This window comes from Tasmannia lanceolata, unplaced genomic scaffold (genome assembly GCF_043159265.1).
Source record: "Tasmannia lanceolata isolate RefF3 unplaced genomic scaffold, GAP_Taslan_0.1 ptg000081l, whole genome shotgun sequence".
NCBI classification, from domain to species: domain Eukaryota; kingdom Viridiplantae; phylum Streptophyta; class Magnoliopsida; order Canellales; family Winteraceae; genus Tasmannia; species Tasmannia lanceolata.
The window spans coordinates 223979-242575 of record NW_027518758.1 but is presented as its reverse complement, the minus strand read 5'-3'; the positions used below and the strand labels follow the sequence as shown (position 1 = coordinate 242575).

Sequence of the window (18597 nt, the reverse complement as noted above, 5' to 3'; positions counted from 1 at the left end):
TTACGGACTATGTAATGGAGTTTGAAATTTAAGACCAACTTTATGCACAAAATTCTTTGGATCCATGCACATACGTGTTTACACAGGCTTGAACACTGCAGTTATTAATCTATAGTGGTTGTTTCAGATATGATTACCATATGACTAACTTCTTTCTCCCAACTTTTGATTAGTCGCAAGCTTGGCATCAAGTAGAATCCGAAAACTCATTCCTCTGGTTTGAATTTCTAAAGTTGGCACCAGATATCAACCGTTCATGCATTCCTCTTGCCAGCCTTTCCACATCGTGTCCCTACAAATTATTTTGCTTTTGTAAACCTCTTTTGTAGATGGAATTCGTATGAATGGAGGAGGAGCATAACGCTTGATTTGCAATATTTCTTTCTTCTTCATCTTCAACACCTTGTTTTATGCAAGGATTTTTAGAAGTTCTATGCTTCTTGCATCTCCTTGCAAGAGTCGAAGGTACTTTGCGAAGAATTTCCAAGAACAAACTAAAAGAGCAGTCGGAGATCTCATAATTGCAAGTAGTTGCTCACAGTTAGGGTAAATCCTTGATCTTCTTACTCAATTTCTTCTTGCATTTTCATCTCTGTAATGGATGTATCTCAAACTAAAGAGCAGTCCACGATCTCATAATTGCAAGTAGTTGCTCACAGGTAGGGTATATCCCGAGCTTCTTACTCAATTTCTTCTAGTATTTTCATCTCTGTAATGGATGTATCTGTGCTTTTTTTTTTTTGAGAAACTGAAAATTTTATTCCATAATCCAAGATAGTCGATTACAAGTGATTAGGGACAAGGTGTTCCCAATAAAGCCAACAACCAAGTACAAAAAAAGGACAACCGCGAGATACAATGACGGGATATTAGACATCCACCAGTGAATTGTCAACTACTATGAAGATGCCCTCCAATTGAATCCCTTCCTTTGCAAGTTTATCGGCCGCAGTAGTCACAGATCTCCTCATTGCATCAATTTGGGATGAATGACCCGCACAAGGTCCCTAATTTCATCCAAGATATATGCAAGCCTCCAAGGACCATGATCTTTGTTCGAAGCCCAGGAGATCGCGTTAGAAGAGTCACCTTTGATGATGAGGGGTCCTAAATTATGCGACGCATACCACTTGCGACCGAATAGGAGGACTCTTGCCTCTACATCGTTTTTGTCACAGAATCCAGCCGGTCCCGAGAAAGACATGATTATTCATATGTTCGCCTCACGAAGGACACCGCCTATGCCCGCCATACCCGGATTGCCCATTGAAAATATACAGAAAGAGATTAAGAAAATAGAAAGAACCCAACAAGGGTATAGATTTAGAAAAGAAAAGAGATTTGGGCTTTCGGATGTTGGATAGTGAAGGAATAGGAGGTGGAGTAGAACCCAAAATGGGTTTACGGCAAAGAGGGAAGAGATTTGAGGGATTAGGAGAGAGAGAGAGAGAGAGAGAGAGAGAGAGAGAGAGAGAGAGAGAGAGAGAGAGAGAGAGAGATTATGTGGCATACAAAAAGGAAACCCAAATGGGTTTTGCGCAAACCATACACGAGATTTCTCTCTCAGTAAACCATACACGAGATAAGGGAGATAATATAGGGATTTGAAAGAGATTTTTGAGGAGAGAGATCTGAGAGAGATTGTAGGGATTTTCTAAAACAAAAAAGGAAACAAAAGACTTGCACATATGGGGAGAGATTTTAGGGGGATTTTCCGAAAACAAAAAAAAGAAAGTTGTTGTGCTCAAACAACGAGAGGGAGAGAGAGATTATGATGGTGTGAAGGGAGATAGACTCTTCTTCTTTCCTTCTTGAGGATTAGCCCTTTGGCTCTGATACCATGTTAGAAATGAGATTAGGGTTAGAGAAGAGAGGAAGAAGAAGATGAGTGAAGAGGATGGAGAGTCTCCACTAGGGAGCTCCTCATGTATACGATGTACATGTATATATAGGCCCCAAATAGGGCAACAGTGTACAATGACTACAATACCCTCTAAGCGACATGTAATGACTAAACTACCCTAATACATGTTATTCAACAAAAGAAAACAAATTAATAATACAACTGATTGGAAGTCCTTGGTTGAAGGTAATCTTTGTGGTTTCAACACTTCCTAAGGGAATTGATATTTCACTAGTGAATTCTTGGCTTGAAGGTTGTCATGATCGCGCACTCAACAAAAGAGCTTTACAAGCGGCATTGCCCTTCTTCACTCACGTGATATTGGTGGATCGGGCTTTCGCCGATTGTCTACCCGCATCTCAATTAGGGCAGGAGATGTTGACGTAGCGCATGAAGTAGACTCTACCACCCCTATTAGCAAGGGCGGAGCTGGGTAGGTGCATATATTTAATAGAAAGTGAGGGGTCGGGAGAGAGAAAAGTCACACATGTAGTGTGAAATATGGAACGAATTGGAACTTGAAAGATTCAGTCCAGACCTAAGGCTATTGGAAACTGCAATTCGAAATTAAAGACTATTCATATGTCCAGCACTTGGTTTAGCCTGGAAATGGTGCTGATCGGCTTTGCTTTTGGTTGTTAGCTAAGTGACAAGCAAGGCTTATGTTATATGAGAATGATTACCCATAATGTTAGGCTCAAGACATATGAACTGCCCTCCTTCTGTAGTTGTCAAGTTTTAGACATGAATGATAGGTTCATAAGGATCTTAGTTGTGCTGATTATTGTGACTGTGTCATAGTTCTCATGCCTAATGTGATTAATTCTCATGTCTAGCTTGGGCTTCATGCATTGGAGCACACAAAGCAACAACTGAAATCATAATTGAGAATGTTAGAATTTGGATATATACGTCAAGTCACAATTCGTGATGTCAAAGTTAGATCCAGTTGAGCATATGAATTCTAAAGCCTGTTTAAAAATCATCTTACCTAACTATAGACTTAAAGCCCTCAATCCTGAAAGTTCAATTTCATTTTAGTTCAGTAATTGTGTATAGGACTATTTTGAATTAGTCAGTTCTTATAATTGCTTGGATCGGTTGATGGTTATGGGATGTCCTTCAAGCCTTGCTGCCACTTGTGTGTTTTTGGTCCTATGTATAACTCATTGTACCTTTGTATCTCAACCAATCCACTAGGACAGTGGAGATCGAAGCAAAAGAAGCATCAATAGGGCCACCAAGGTCCGGATGTCGAAAGGCCCGATGTCATCATCAAGCGTCAGTGGAATTCCACCTATCCTCAGACCCTAGATGGACAATGTTAAAGTATAAAAGATAATAACGTCTTTCTCCAACAGCTTAAGCTTTTGGAAATTGGTAAGTTAACATGGTATCAGAGCCAAAGGTCTCGAGGTCAAACCTCCCAGATAGCAAAAATCCACATGCGATGGTCGGCCCAAAGTGGGACCACATATGCCACGTTTTTGCAAAGTGTACCACACGTGCGGGGGAGTGTTAAAGTATAAAGATAAATAACGCCTTTCTCCAACAGCTTAAGCTTTTGGAGAAGTTGGTAAGTTAACAGACAAGAAAGCAAAAGGAGTTAGTCCCACCTCCTCGAAAGGAAAATTGATCGTGTTGGTGTCATCCCACCAACGCTTAGCTAGGGCTACAACCATGTTCGTTTCCATTGCTCTGGAAAAAATGTTCAAGAAGTGACCAAAGCCGTCCTCCTTAAGCCTCTTCTGGACCTTCAAAGGAAGGACCTTCTATAGACATCCCTCGCATGGGTCGGGAAAGGACATCCTCCCGGATCGGGTCCCACACCTTCCACCACTCCTGCACTAAATTGATGGATGGAGCATCGGGACTTAGGAAGTTTTGTAGCCTACAAAGCAAGATCTCTTAACACATAAGAAAAGACTAAAGAAAAGGGAACAAGTCCTTTCCCCATTCACAAAACTTTTGCTCCACAGGAGGCGTTTGCCCGGCACCCCATGGACCTTCTGTTTCCCATACTAGTATCTGTCTGGTCAAGGGCATCCGCACAAATCGAGCACTGTCTACTTGGATACCCCCTGTCTTTGCCTCCCCATTTACAAAGTTTCTGGTCACAGGAGGCATCTTCTCGAACACCTCTTGGATCTCTCGTTCTCCTCATCAAGTTTCTATACACGAGGCATCCGCCCGGATAAGGCCACCATTTGCCCAGACGGCCCCTAAGTCTCACTCAATGTTTTCATCCTTACTAAATCATCTCTTGTCTACATTCGAGCAAACAAGGCACTCGCCCACCCGAATGCCAACAGAGCTCAATCAACCATCTCCTCCCCCTTTCAAGGAACAATAACCAAAAGAGAGAAAGGAGACCGCATACAGCACCTTTTGCATGTCAAGGATGACAGTTGGGCCCCTACACGAGTCGAGTGTGACCCTCAGTACTAGTTTGTGGATGGATCCTCCACTGGCATTGCCACCATCATTTCCCAATCTTTGGTTTTCGACGAGAAGGAATCCTCGATCCCGGAAGAGGCCGCTTCTTTGTTCGAGGAGGCTTCCCCCATGGGGCACCTGCCCTTATCCGCGCGAGATAAAGGGTCTCCGAGACACCATTGAAGAAAAGGCAAAAAATGTGAACGGAAAGAGTTCCACGGGTGCCGACAAAATAAGAGAAAACCATTCACCAGATAACAAAGAAAAAGAGAAGAAGAAGAAGAAATGAAAATAATAATAACATTAATAATAAATAGAGGAAGAGAAACGATGCGTTTCTCATTTCTATCCCCCCATCATCACAGTACCTGTTTGAGCCTCCCACATGAAAACCGCCAAGGAAGCGCTGCTTCGCATCACGCGAGCAGACTCAATGGGTTCATCTGACTGAATACAGCCTGTTCGACTGGACATTACCAGCAAATGGAATGGTCTTAACCCTGTCCCAGCAGACCCCTTCACTTCAATCCGTCTCCAACAAGCCTTACCAACCTCGCCCCTGATATCAATCCCTTAAAGCTACCTAATTCAACAATTTTGGCTCCTTTTTAGCCCAATTTCCAAAGCAATTTCCTCAATCCCATCAAATCTCTTCTTGTGCCTGAGTGAATTATTTAGGGCTATTAGGGAACCTGATCTCTTCCTAACCTGGAACTAAGTCTCCATGACTATCAGGAATCTTATCTTTACACGACTTAGAGGCGGGCAACGAAGTCTCTAGGACCGTCAGGTATCCGATCCGCTCTCCTAAATAAACGAGCTACAAAGATTCTGAAAGGATGTTGAGCTATCTAATATCTTCCTAACTTGGAATGAAGTCTCTTATCCAATATCTTCCTAACTTGGAATCAAGTCTCTAGGAACATTAGGAATACAATATCTTCCTGACCTAGAATGAAGTCTACAAGACCATCAGGAATCCAATCATTACCTAACTTAGAGGTGACCGGTGAAGTCTCTACGACTATCAGGTATTCGATCTGCTCTCTCGAATGAGAAGTTTTTGAAGGGACGTCGAGTAATCCAATCTCTTCCTGATCTAAAATGAAATCTTCAGGACCACCAGGAATCCAATCTGTTCCTAACCCGAGGTGAAGTCTGTAGGAATATCCGGAAATCCAATCTCTTCGACCCGGAACGCAGTCTCCAAGACCATCTTAAAATCTGATCTCTTCCTCACCTGGAATGCATTCCCTAGGACCATTAGGAATCCAATCTCTTTCCACTTGGAATGAAGTCTCGGGACTGTCAGGTATCTAATCTCTTCACAACATAAAATGAAGTCTCCATGGGACTGTCAGAAATGCAATCCCTTCATGAGCCAAAGTGAAGTCTCGGGCTCTCAGGAAATCGAATCTCTTCCTTACTTGTATCAAAGTCTCCAAAATCATCAGGAATTTGATCTTGACCTGACTTAGAGATGGCCAGAGAATTCTCTAAGACTATCAGGTATCCGATCCACTTTACCACACAACAAGCTGCGAAGTTTGTAAAGGAATAGTCGAGTCAATCCAATCCCTTCCGGACTTGGAACGAAGTCTCCAAGGCCATCAGGAATCCAATCTCTACTGACATGGAGACGAGCAGCAAAATTTCCTAAGATTATCAGGTATCTGATCACTTCCCTACAGAAATGAGCTACGAATTTTCTGTGAAACCACCAGATATATGAAACCTTCCAACTCCAAAAGCAAGAAGTGAAGTTTCTAAGAGTTGTTGGACCTCCCTTATCAATCCACTACAACACAATCCCTAGTAGATTCACATACCACTAGCATGCAACATCACATCACACAACACCGTACCCAATATTTGGCACTTCATAGTAGAAAATTATCCCCAACATTGACGTCTCTGGCTGACAAAAGGAAGCTTCTAAATAACCTATCCATACCCCTAGTAGAGAGACATACATTCCCCTCAAGAGTCGTGCGAAGCGTCTATACCAACCCCTTCCTTGAACATTCTTGATCAAGCTTTTAAGTGTGTACCATTGATGAGGGATTTCTGGTCAACGACTTAGCAAGGAGTCACTTGCGTTGAGACAAGTCTATGACCTGCCATGGACACCGATTGCGCCTGTTCGCTCACACAAAATCCTGTGATTCTAGCTTTGGCCTTCACATGCTTCATATTCTCGGAAAAAGAGGGACACATGTGGATAAATCCTTTTGTGCATTCGCGATCACACGCACTCTTGCACTCTGATGATGAGCCAGAGCTTTCTAAGAAGATACACCTCGATTTCCAAAGCATCCTCGAAACTTAATCCCATAGAACGTCAAAAAATAATTCTCGAAAACCTCCCTAAACCACCAAACCATATCAACCCAAGCCGTCCGAGTGGCTACCTACTGGCCGGTCGGATGCCTCTCCCAGGACCAATCACAATTCACATGCTCATCCCTCGGGAAACAACTAAGAGTGTTCCTACAGCCATTGCCCAATGGATAGTGACATTAAGCCGAACCCGTTTGACAATGGGCGGCACCGACAGAATCTCACTTTTATAGACTCGCAGCAGCTATTAGTTTACCATCGTTGTTATAAAAGTTAACCCCCATGCCAGAAAAGCAGGATATTTTGCCGAAAACCCCCGAAATGATGAACTTTACCCCTCCCACTCGATTATTAATAAGGATATACCCCTAGGGAAAAGGAGAGGAAAGAGAGGACCACTTGGAGTGGAAAAAACCTAGAGAGACTAGAGAGATAGAGAGGACAAAATTAGGAAATCTAGAAGAGAGAAAAACTGAGAGAGTTAGGAAATCTAAAACAAAGAAAAATTAGCGCCTACACCGCCCCTCCTGCAGTCACAAGCAACCTCGCTATAGACCCACAATCCAACCCCCGACCACTCACAACTTTGACCCCATCCAACCTTAGTAGAAACCCTGAGGAGATCAAGGCAATCAACATTGGAAGTTTTGCGCCCCCATCCATGTCCTGACAAGGACTTCTTGCACTGTTGTATTCTCTGATGAGTACAACTCAATCAACTCGCTTCCTCCAGGTATACATTTTCCACTTTGACTCATATATCCTTTGTTGTTCAAACAACTCTTGTTAGATGTAGTGCCCTAAAAGCCAGTACACTTTGTATATTTTATGTTCTATGTATCAATAAAAGTTTAATATCAGGACATTTAATGGGTATTATATATTCAAATGTGTGTGATGTGCTCTCTTTTTTTGAATCGTGAAATGATTTCATTACTAAAATTGAGACCAAGATGGTCTCAAATACAATGAAAGGGAAATAGAGAGAAATAGAGAAAAAAAGGAACAAAAAAATCAGAACTTCGGGGGAAGGAATCTAACAACTCTAAACTCTCCCTGAAGACTTCTTCCCTTGCTAGTTTGTCTGCCTCCCCATTAGCGTATCGCCTAACATGGTGGAAAGAGACCGATGGTGACCCCAATCTATCCTGAATCTCATCAAAGAAAGCAGCAAATCTCCAAGGAGCCACATGTGAACCTCTTAGCCATCTTATTACGTTGAGAGAATCCCCTTCAATCATTACATGGTTTAAATCAACATTGAGGAGTATTTTGATTCCTTGATGAATAGCACGGACTTCCGCCTCATTTGATGTGCTTATATTTTGGCACATATTCGTCCCTAGTTAGCAAAGTAGGAATTCCATACTCAACGTAGGAATTCCATACAATAAAAGTTTCTGGTTTGGATCGAGATTGGACATCTTTTCCTATATACAACCAGCACCAGTCTTGCCTACATGCACATGTCGTGAGGTGGCTTATCTTAGTCACTTGGGTAGTGAACCCTAAGCAAGAATAGTGTCGTGCGATGATTGAATGAATCATGCACTGAATAGGATCATATTAAAATAGCCTATGGATAGGAGTTAGTAAGATTGTTCGATAGGTCCCTTTACATGCCCTTCGGGGTCATATTAGTCTGTGGGCCCGTTTTAGGATTTTAGTCTATCTTACAGTGGTTCTTATTTGGAATGCATCCGAGTAGTACTGGATCTTAGGACAAACCCTTGAGTCCAATAGGGATACCGAACATGAAATTCTCCACCCTAAATGGTAGGGGATGACATCTACAGTTTCGGTCAGAGCAGTAGGCGTATAAAATAGCCCGGCCAGGCTAATTTGATAAATGGTTTATCGAATTATTTTGAAAAATATTTGAATGTTTATGAAATTGTTTTGCAAATGCATTTGCAGGCGGCCCAAAACTGCTTGACTGGAAGGTATATCGTGAGTGGGCCATGGGGGTAGTAGATATCCAACCCCCGTAGGACCCAACTCAGTAGATGTGGATTAGATAAAGGACTTGCACATTAGATGTGGTTAGGGGTATAATGATCTGGCGGTCATCTTCAGGGTTACATTACGATGGAGGCCACTGATCCAATGCGATTGTAGTTTGAGTTTTGAAGGACCGAGCATCGGATCCCTTCAGCAATCCTACTGATAACTCGTATGGACCGTTCACATCCTTATATGTTCAGGGTCCCACATTTACTAGATTGCACGGACGGATCGGATCCGTTGTATTGGATACCGGGGAAAGAATATGCATGGTCTTTTGGTATGACACCATGGGAGATAAAAGTAATACCAAATTAGTTAAGTGTTAACTAAAGGGTCGTTAGGGAAATTCAAGTTATTAAAATGGAGCTTAAATCCTATTGGATGGGAGGTATTGATGTGATGTAATAAATAAAGAGTTTTATTTATTTTACATAAATGAACTGTGAAAATTCTTAAATGGGAGAATTTTTAGGGGACCTTACACGACCAACCCATAAAAATTCGTCCACTTCCTTTTAGCATATAAAATTCAAATAAAGTAAGTGTTGGAAAAAATATGGGATCTGATTTATGACTTAGTCGAATTCAAATATGCAACTCGAAGCCAAAAACTGTTACTCGAAGCAAAAATTACTTTCTTTTGGAAAATCTAAAAACGATATAAAAAATAAATGGTACTTATCTCTTTTGAAGAAAACCCGTCTGTAAACGAGATTGAAAAGGAGAAGGCTGAGTCATGCCACTTGGTCACTCTCCTTGAGAATTGTATCCCCCTACCGATGCAGCTGGGATCTGCGAATCGACGCTCCCAGATAAAACAGCCAAATACGGCTCGAGTCCATGTGCACTCGCTGACTGGTCCGCCTAGAAGCACCAACGGAAATGTGCTCAAATATGAAGGGAACAAAAACTTTCTTTATAAATATGTTGTGTCTCTACCATATGCAACAATGCCAGCCTCTTCCCCTTTTATAGATCCGAATGTGACCGTTGGGAAGAGCCACCATTAAGGAGAAAATGTTTCCTCTCCCCATAATCACATTTGTGACCGTTGGAGACTTGAAACGGTTTTGCACACTAAATGTCGGTGGTGGCATCATCAAAACGTGTGGGTTTTAAAAAACAAAACATTTTTCCAATAAAAATATCCTTTTTATTTTAAACTCGAACCCGAACTCGGACTATGGCCCGGCTAGGCGTGCGCGCGTGTGTGTTTTGAATATGAACTTGTGTTCATACAAAAGCTAGGCACCCAACGAATTACATGCCTCTTGAAGGCCCAAGCCTTTCTCCAACTCTTTACCTTATATAACTGAGAGTCTTCTTCTCCATGAGTAATGTGGGATTATTTGTCTTAGCCTTGTAGATGTGAACCACTCACACACACTCCAGGGTTTTAGGTTCAAGTCCCCAAACAAGCAAAAGACACTTGCGTTTGAAAACAAGAGGGAAACTTCAAATTTTGAATCTTCCCTCCAATTTTAAAGCAAAGTAAAAATACCTTTTTGACTTTTGTCTTTTAGAAAATTCAATAGTAAGCAAAAGAGATTTTATTTAAATTTGAAAATATGATGTTAATTAGTGCAAAACATTTTTGGGAGATTATTTAGGGGAGTGGTCCCCACTGAAATTTGTCCACCACCTTTTGTATTTTATTTTTGAAATTCAAATTAAAAGTTGGATAAAATCTAGATTGATAAAAAGTAGGGAAGTTAGAGGGATAAAGAGAGATGGAGATTATATAGGAATTTGTTTTTGATTTAAACTAAAGCAAAGTGGAGATTTTGTAGGACAAAATTCGTCCAACTCACATGGAGTATTCGTCCAACATATCTGTCCACTTTAGGTTCATTGAATCTAGACATTTTTTTAAACTAATTTGTAAAAGTGATAACAATGGATGGAGATTTTGTAGGGATTTTACAAACACAAACTCTAGACTCTATATACATATAGTGCACGAATTTTTAATCATTACTCCCTAGAAAATTCGTGCAACGCATCTCTCTCACTACTTGCTTAATTTGTCTCATTTCTTTCATCCTCTACTTCAAAATCTTGAGTAAAACTAAAAGAACACCAAAATGCTCCATTGGTTTTTCGTTTTCCCCTCTGTTTCTGATCTATATCAGAAGTCTTTCAAGAACAAAGGTTGTTCTTCACCCCTTTGTGTAGGGGTGCAACTCAGGTTAGGTTGGGTCTTGTTGAGGCCAACCCGAACCCGACATGAGGAACCATGTCCTCGACCCGAACCCGAACCGATAAGGTTCAACCCGACCCAACCTGAGTTTTTTGCTTCCTAAAAAATGATTAAAAATGTCAGGTTTCACTTGGGTCGGGTTGCCCGAGCCCTCAACCTGAACCCGAACCCAACCCAACCCATCCCAACTTTTTTGTCCAGGTTGATCCCGACGGGTTTGGGTTGAACTCAACCCGAGTTGCATCCATACCTTTGCGTGATCAAAAGGAATCCATCGGTTCAACTTGCGAGGCTCCGGCATTGACAACGATCGTAGCCGTTTGGGGAGTAGATCAAGCATACAATCACACCATATCAAGCAATAAGGTATTATCTCTTCTCTATGTATATATTTAAAACACCATTAGATAATGTAGACCCTAGGAACCTAGGTTAACAGCCAAGATTGATAAAAAAAAATAATCTATGTGATTTTATGTTTCGTTGTTCATAGCGATCTTGCCATGGGGTGAAAACCCTTCCAATAGCTCTAGATCTACAATTAATCGAAAAGGGAATGTGAGATCGGACTGGCATCCTAGGATTTCTAGCTCAGTGAGGGTTCATACCAAAAGTCCTTAGTAAGGTTCAGCTACTTTTGATCAATTCCACTCAGAACTCCAAGTTCCCATGAAGGCCTTCACCCTCATTACCGTTATGGCGTTGGAGTCTTTGGAAGAATGGTTCCCCAAAATTTTGGGCTTCGAAAACAACTGGTAGAAGCAGAAGCTGATTTTTCATCTAATAAAAGTTAATCCCAAAATATTGCTTCAATTCAACGTTTGGGGAATGTGATGAGAAGTAGGGGTGTTCGTTCGGTTATAACAAAACCGAATATACCGATATTTGATAACCGAAATAATTTTGGTTATCAAATTTTGATAACCGAAACGGAACCAAAATTTCCAAAAACCGAACCGATTAAGAATTCGGTGTTATAACCGAATAACCGAATAGTGGGAGAAAAAGAGGGAAAAAGCGAAATCTTGGTTTGGATCGGAGGGCTCGGATCATCCTATTGAAATGATTTTTTGAGCACAACCTAATTAAGTTGTGATCAATCAAATGGACGGTTTTTATCATCCTACAGAGTGCCCATCTAGCACTTTAAAAAAAATAAAAAAAATAATGGTTTTTATCATGATTTCGGTTAACTGAATTTTTTTTTGAGATAACCGAATTTCCAAAAAAAAATAACCGAAACCGAACCGAATCGACCAAACCAATTCGGTTCGGTTCGGTTCAGTTATGTTATTCAGTTATAACGGAATAATGAACACCCCTAATGAGAAGGAAAGGAAAAGGAGCACCTCATCTCACTGGCAAGGGCACTCAAAGGGCGAGCCTGATCCTAGGAAAAGTGAGCCCTGGGCCCCGCCGGACCCATCCTTATAAGATGAGGCCCGTGCTAACCACCCTTTGAAACAACTCCTTGCTTCATTTTCTCCATCTGCAGGAATAAAAGGAGCGAATTTCAGTCCTTTTTTAGCATCCATTTTTCCTTCAAGATCCATTGGAATCCTGCTCTCATTTTCCCAGTAAAGACCAATCACCGGTCGAGCGGAGCCGGTGCTAACCCCTTCCGACCCCTTGCTCAGAATCTCGACGCAGCTCAAAAAGAGTCATATCGGGACCTAGGACCCATTATTTCGTAGGTGGCGACTCTCTAAAGAAAGAGAGGTGCCTCCCATTCTCACGGGACTCGGCACGCCTCTTGAAGGCATGTCTGTTATATTAAGGCCACATACTTTCCCATGCAAAATAACATATACTCAGAAGGGGAAATGCCCGTCCTTTTCCCTCGGGTCAGTCGACAGGAAAGAACGAAACAATAGAAAATGTAGAGCCATATACCAAAAGGTCCAAAACGAATGAAAAGAAACAAAGGTCACCCGCGTCTCCTTCCCTCATCGGGGCCGGGGTGCAACAGTCGGCACTCGTTCTTAAGGCGGACTACGGTTTAGATTGACTCCTGATCAGTGTAGGTTCCAATGTTATTGTTAGAATATTGTATCCGATTGCAACTCTATGGTCCATTGACTACAGATAGCAACCTTTGGCCATATCAAAAACACGTTCAATCATGATCTAGTCATTATTTGATTATTGGATTGCTATCGATCTCCAATGGTGGTTCTGGTTGATCCTAATCATTGGTAAACGTCTGATCGTGATCTTGTGGTCCATGTCACACCCGCTTGAGTTCCGGCCAATGACTGTCATCTGGGCGACAGATAACCGATGAGACCCATTTATTGACCGATGACACTCATCTGGGAAACCAATGAACGATGAAACTTATCTGGGTACGATCCTGTGGTCCATAGTGCAGCCATCTATGAATGATCAAATCCGAACACCGTATATGAACGTATGATTATTTTAATCGATCAGGATCAACTCTAATTATTATCAATGGCCCAGATCTACTCGGAAAAATTAAAGCGCCTAATTGCGGTTTGCGACGAAGCACAAAAAGCGCCACTATGCACTTCTAGCATCCTACAACCAACTGCCTTTGCTGGGCATTGCACCATCCCATGGCCACCATGCAAAACTCACTTTAAATAAAGCCAGAGCTAGGAGTAAGAGATGCTTTATAAACTCCTCAACAATGTGGGATTAAACGTGTAGTCGCTATGAGCCTTTTGCAAACTCACTTTTTAAAAAGACTCATTTCCAAAAGGCAAAACTCCTATTTTATATTTGTTTTTAAAATACTTTCAAACAGATTTCATGAATGGCAAGCTCCATTGCTAATCTTTGGCCAAGCCCACGCTAATGTTAGAAACTTTCGCTCAGTTCTTGCATACTCATTATAAATCCAAAGCTTAACGATTTAGCCTTACCTTCATCTATGAACCTCTTTACAATTTACTAATATCCAAAATTCAGATTGCTCGAAACATTTGATTTATTCATGTTTAAACTCTTCTGCTGTATTCATATTTCACATAGATTCATCTATTTAAAACAAATAATTTTCAATAATCTACCTCAAATGAATCCAAACAAAATCACTAATTTAAACTTTATCTTAGTTTTATATAGGTGACAAAAAGACTAAATTCAATCTCAATATATGGGAAAAACCACCCAGGTGTTCTTGGGTTATAACAATAGACAAATATACAATAAGAATCTATTACAATAAGTTTATTTTTGTCATAAATTTTTTATGAGATAGTGTATTTTGTGATCGTTGGAGACTTGAAACAGTTATGCACGCTTAATGTGGGTGGCATCATCAAAACGTATGGGTTTTTAAAAACAAAACCTTTTCCAATAAAAATATCCTTTTTATTTTAAACCCGGACTTCGGACCAGGCTCGGCTCGGCGTGCGCGCGAGTGTGTTTTGAATATGAACTTGTGTTCATACAAAAGCTAGGCACCCAACGAATTCCATGCCCCTTGAAGGCACAAGCCTTTCTCCAACTCTCCACCTTATATAGGTGAGAGTTTTCTTCCCCATGAGCAATGTGGAACTATTTGTCTTAGCCTTTAGATGAGAACCACTCACACACACTCCAAGGTTTTAGGTTCAAGTCCCAAACAAGCAAAAGACACTTGCTTTTGAAAACAATAGGGAGACTTCAAATTCTGAATCTTCCCTCCAATTTTAAAGCAAAGTAAAAATAGCTTTTCGCCTTTTTTCTTTTAGAAAATTCAACAGTAAGCAAAAGAGATTTTAATAAATTTGAAACTATGATGTTAATTAGTGCAAAATGTTTTTGGAGGATTATTTAGGGGAGTGGTCCCCACTCAAATTCGTCCATCACCTTTTGTGTTTTATTTTTGAAATTCAAATTAAAAATTAGATAAAATCTAGATTGATAAAAAGTAGGGAAGCTAGAGGGATAAAGAGAGATGGAGATTAGATAGGAATTTGTTTTTTATTTAAACTAAAAGAAAGTGGAGATTTTGTAGGACAAAATTTGTCCAACTCACATAGAGAATTCGTCCAACATATCTCTCCACTTTAGGTTCATTGAATCTAAACATTATTTTAAACCAATTTGTAAAAGTGATAAAAACGGATGGGGTTTTTGTAGGGATTTTACAAACACAAACTCTAGAGTAGAAAATTCGGGCAACTCATCTCTCTCACTACTCGCTTAATTTCTGTCATCACTTTCATCCTCTACTTCAAGATCTTGAGTAAAACTAAACGAACAAAACGCTCCATTGGTTTTTCGTTTTCCCCTTTGTTTCTAATCTATATCAGAAGTCTTTCAAGAACAAAAGTTGTGTTTCACCCCTTTGTGTAGGGGTGCAACTCGGGTCAGGTTGGATCTTGTTGAGGCCAACCCGAACCCAACATGAGAAGCCATATACTCAACCCGAACACGAACCAACCCGTGTTCTGACCCAATAAGGTTCAACCCGACCCAACCCTAGTTTTTTTGCTTCCTAAAAAAATGATTAAAAACCATTAATCGAAAAAAATGATTAAAAACCATTAATAAGGCCCGGGGGGTGAAAACCCTTCTAACAGCTCTGGATCTACCATTAATCGAAAAGCGAATATAAGATCGGACTGGCATCCTAGGATTTCTAGCCCAGTGAGGGTTCATAACAAAAGTCCTCAGTAAGGTTCAGCCACTTTTGATCAATTCCACTCAGAACTCCAAGTCCCCACGAAGGCCTTCACCTTCATTACCACTATGACGTTGGGGTCTTCGGAAGAACGGTTCCCCATAATTTTGGGCTTCGAAAACAATTGGTAGAAGCAGAAGCCGATTTTTCATCTAATAAAAGTTAATCCCAAAATATCGCATTAATTCAACATTTGGGGATTGTGATGAGAAGGAAAGGAAAAGGAGCACCCCATCTCACGGGCATGGACACTCAAATTAAGAATCGAGCCACCTAGAGCAATGGGTGAGCCCGAACCTAGGAAAAGGGGGGCCCGGGCCCTGCCGGACCCATCCTTATAAGATGAGGCTCGTGCTGACCACCCTTTGAAACAACTCCTTGCTTCATTTTCTCCGTCTGTAGGAATAAAAGGAGCGAATTTCAGTCCTTTTTGAGCATCCATTTTTCCTTCAAGATCCATTGGAATCCTGCTCTCATTTTCCCAGTAAAGACCGATCACCGGTCGAGCGGAGCCGATGCTAACCCCTTCCGGCCCCTTGCTAAGAATCTCAACGCAGCTCAAAAAGTGTCATATCAGGACCTAGAACCCGTTATTGCCTAGGTGGCGACTCTGTAAAGAAAGAGACATGCCTCCCATTCTCACAGGACCCAGCACGCCTCTTGAAGGTATGTCTGTTATATTAAGGCCACATACTTTCCCATGCAAAATAGCATATACTCAAAAAGGGAAATGCCCGTCTCTTTCCCTCGGATCAACCAACAGGAAAGAACGAAACAAAAGAAAACATAGAGCCATATACCAAAACGACACAAAAGAAACAAAGGTCACACATGGAGGTGGATAGAGATTGACGCGCCCATGTCTCCTTCCCTCTCCGCAGCGGTTCCTTCCCTCATCGGGGCCAGGGTGCAACAGTCGGCACTCGTTCTTAAGGTGGACTATAGTTTAGATTGACTCCTGATCAGTGTAGGTTCCAATGCTATTGTTAGAGTATTGTATCCGACTGCAACTCTATGGTCCATTGACTACAGATAGCAACCTTTGGCCATATCAAAAACTCGTTCAATCATGATCTAGTCGTTATTTGACTATTTGATCGCTATTGATCTCCAATGGTGGTTCTGGTTGGTCCTAATCATTGGTAAACATATGATCGTGATCTTGTGGTCCATATCCCACCCGCTTGAGTTCCGGCCAATGACTGTCATCTGGGAGACAGTTACCCGATGAGAACCATTTAGTGACCGATGACACTCATCTGGGAAACCAAAGATCGATGAAACTTATCTGGGTACGATCCTGTGGTCGATATTGCAGCCATCTATGAACGATCACATCCGAACACCATATATGATCGTATGATTACTTTAATCGATCAGGATCAACTCTGATTATTATCAATGGCCCAGATCTACTCGGAAAAATTTAAAGTGCCTAATTGAGGTTTGCGAGGATGCACAAAAAGCGCCGCTGTGCACTTCTAGTATCCTACAACCAACTGCTTTTGCTGGGCATTGCACCGTCCTATGGCCACCATGCAAAACTCACTTTAAATAAAGCCAGAGCTAGGAGTAAGAGATGCTTTATAAACTCCTCAACAATGTGGGATTAAACGTGTAGTCTCTATGAGCCTTTTGTGAACTCACTTTTTAAAAAGACTCATTTCCAAAAGGCAAAACTCCTATTTTATATTTGTTTTTAAAATATTTTCAAACAGATTTCATGAAAGGCAAGCTCCATTGCTAACCTTTGGCCAAGGCCACGCTAATGTTAGAAACTTTCGCCCAGTTCCTGCATACTCATTATTCACTACCTGTAACATCCATTTGTCTTTTTTGACTGCCTTACCTTCATCTATGAACCTCTTTACAATTTACTAATATCCAAAATTCAGATTGCTCGAAATATTTGATTTATTCATGTTTAAACTCTTCTACTGTATTCATATTTCACATAGATTCATCTATTTAAAAGAAATAATTTTCAATAATCTACCTCAAATGAATCCAAACAAAATCACTAATTTAATATTTATCTTAGTTTTCTATAGGTGATAAAAAGACTAAATTCAATCTCAATATATGGGAAAAACCACCCAGGTGTTCTTGGGTTAGAACAATAGGACAAATATACAATAAGAATCCATTATTCTTGAAAGAATGAAGATTGGAGTGTCATGATTGTGAGAACACACAAACACTTCATTACATGAAAAGGATAATTAAGTGAGATACAAATCTGAAATACAAAAATATGAACTCATACAACATACCCGATTGTCCTGGTTAACAAATGCAATGAGAGAGAGAGATGCCTTCAAAAAGAGTAAAGTTTCAGGGTGTACGAAGAACAGAAGATGGCTTTGAATGGGTGCATGAGCTTGTCTCCTCAAAGATAAGGCTGGAGGGGTAAAAAGGTAAATTTAGAACATCACTTGATACTTTCGATCGGCTCACAACAATAATTGAGGAGGGAGAGTCTCCTGAAGTCAAGGATTTATTTTCTCATATTATGAAGCCCCTATCTAATTGATCTTCTTGGTCGGCCACTACAGCAATTTACCCATGAATAACGGGGAGATGAAATTTACACCCCTAACTGTTGATAAGTACTCCCCTTTCTCTCCTTTAAACTGTCTTTCATTGATGAGTGTATCCATCAAAGCAAAGAGGGGATGCAAATATGATATCTGTTAATGACCCAACAAAAGTCTATAACTAGGGATTTGCTAGCGTTCATGCAGAAGGCATTTCACGGATGCTCTGTTGCATGTCGGAGCAGCCAGCCAGCCACCTCATTAATGAAGATAAAATCTGATGAGAAGCGAGCCTATACATATTTTAAAAGGTATAAAGAAATTTAAAAATTATAGAAAAGCATGCGTTCTTTATCTTCATAAACAAGTCATTTATTAATTTAACTTTCAAGCCTTAGACCACAAAGTCTAGGGGTTTAACTTGGGTCGGATTCAACCCTTGCTTAAACATAGGAGTCTATTTCTCTAGACTACAAAGTCTAGAGAAATAAACATAGGAGTCTATTTAAGATATTTGGGGTCGATCATTGCCCTAAAA

General features: G+C 40.8%; 1 protein-coding gene across 3 annotated transcripts in view; it reads right to left on the bottom strand.

Moving 5' to 3' along the window:
* LOC143865502 (disease resistance protein RFL1-like) overlaps positions 1 to 18238 on the bottom strand; it is a 32540-nt gene extending 14302 nt beyond the window's left edge. For 2 of the 3 annotated variants that reach the window (XM_077375832.1, XM_077375831.1), the window contains exon 1: positions 17796 to 18237. The gene's annotated coding sequence lies outside the window, so the exon portion shown is untranslated. Of the gene's footprint in view, positions 1 to 17795 lie in introns of all 3 variants that reach the window. The other variant, XM_077375833.1, reaches the window with a different exon arrangement.
* Between the last annotated feature and the right edge of the window lie 359 nt (positions 18239 to 18597).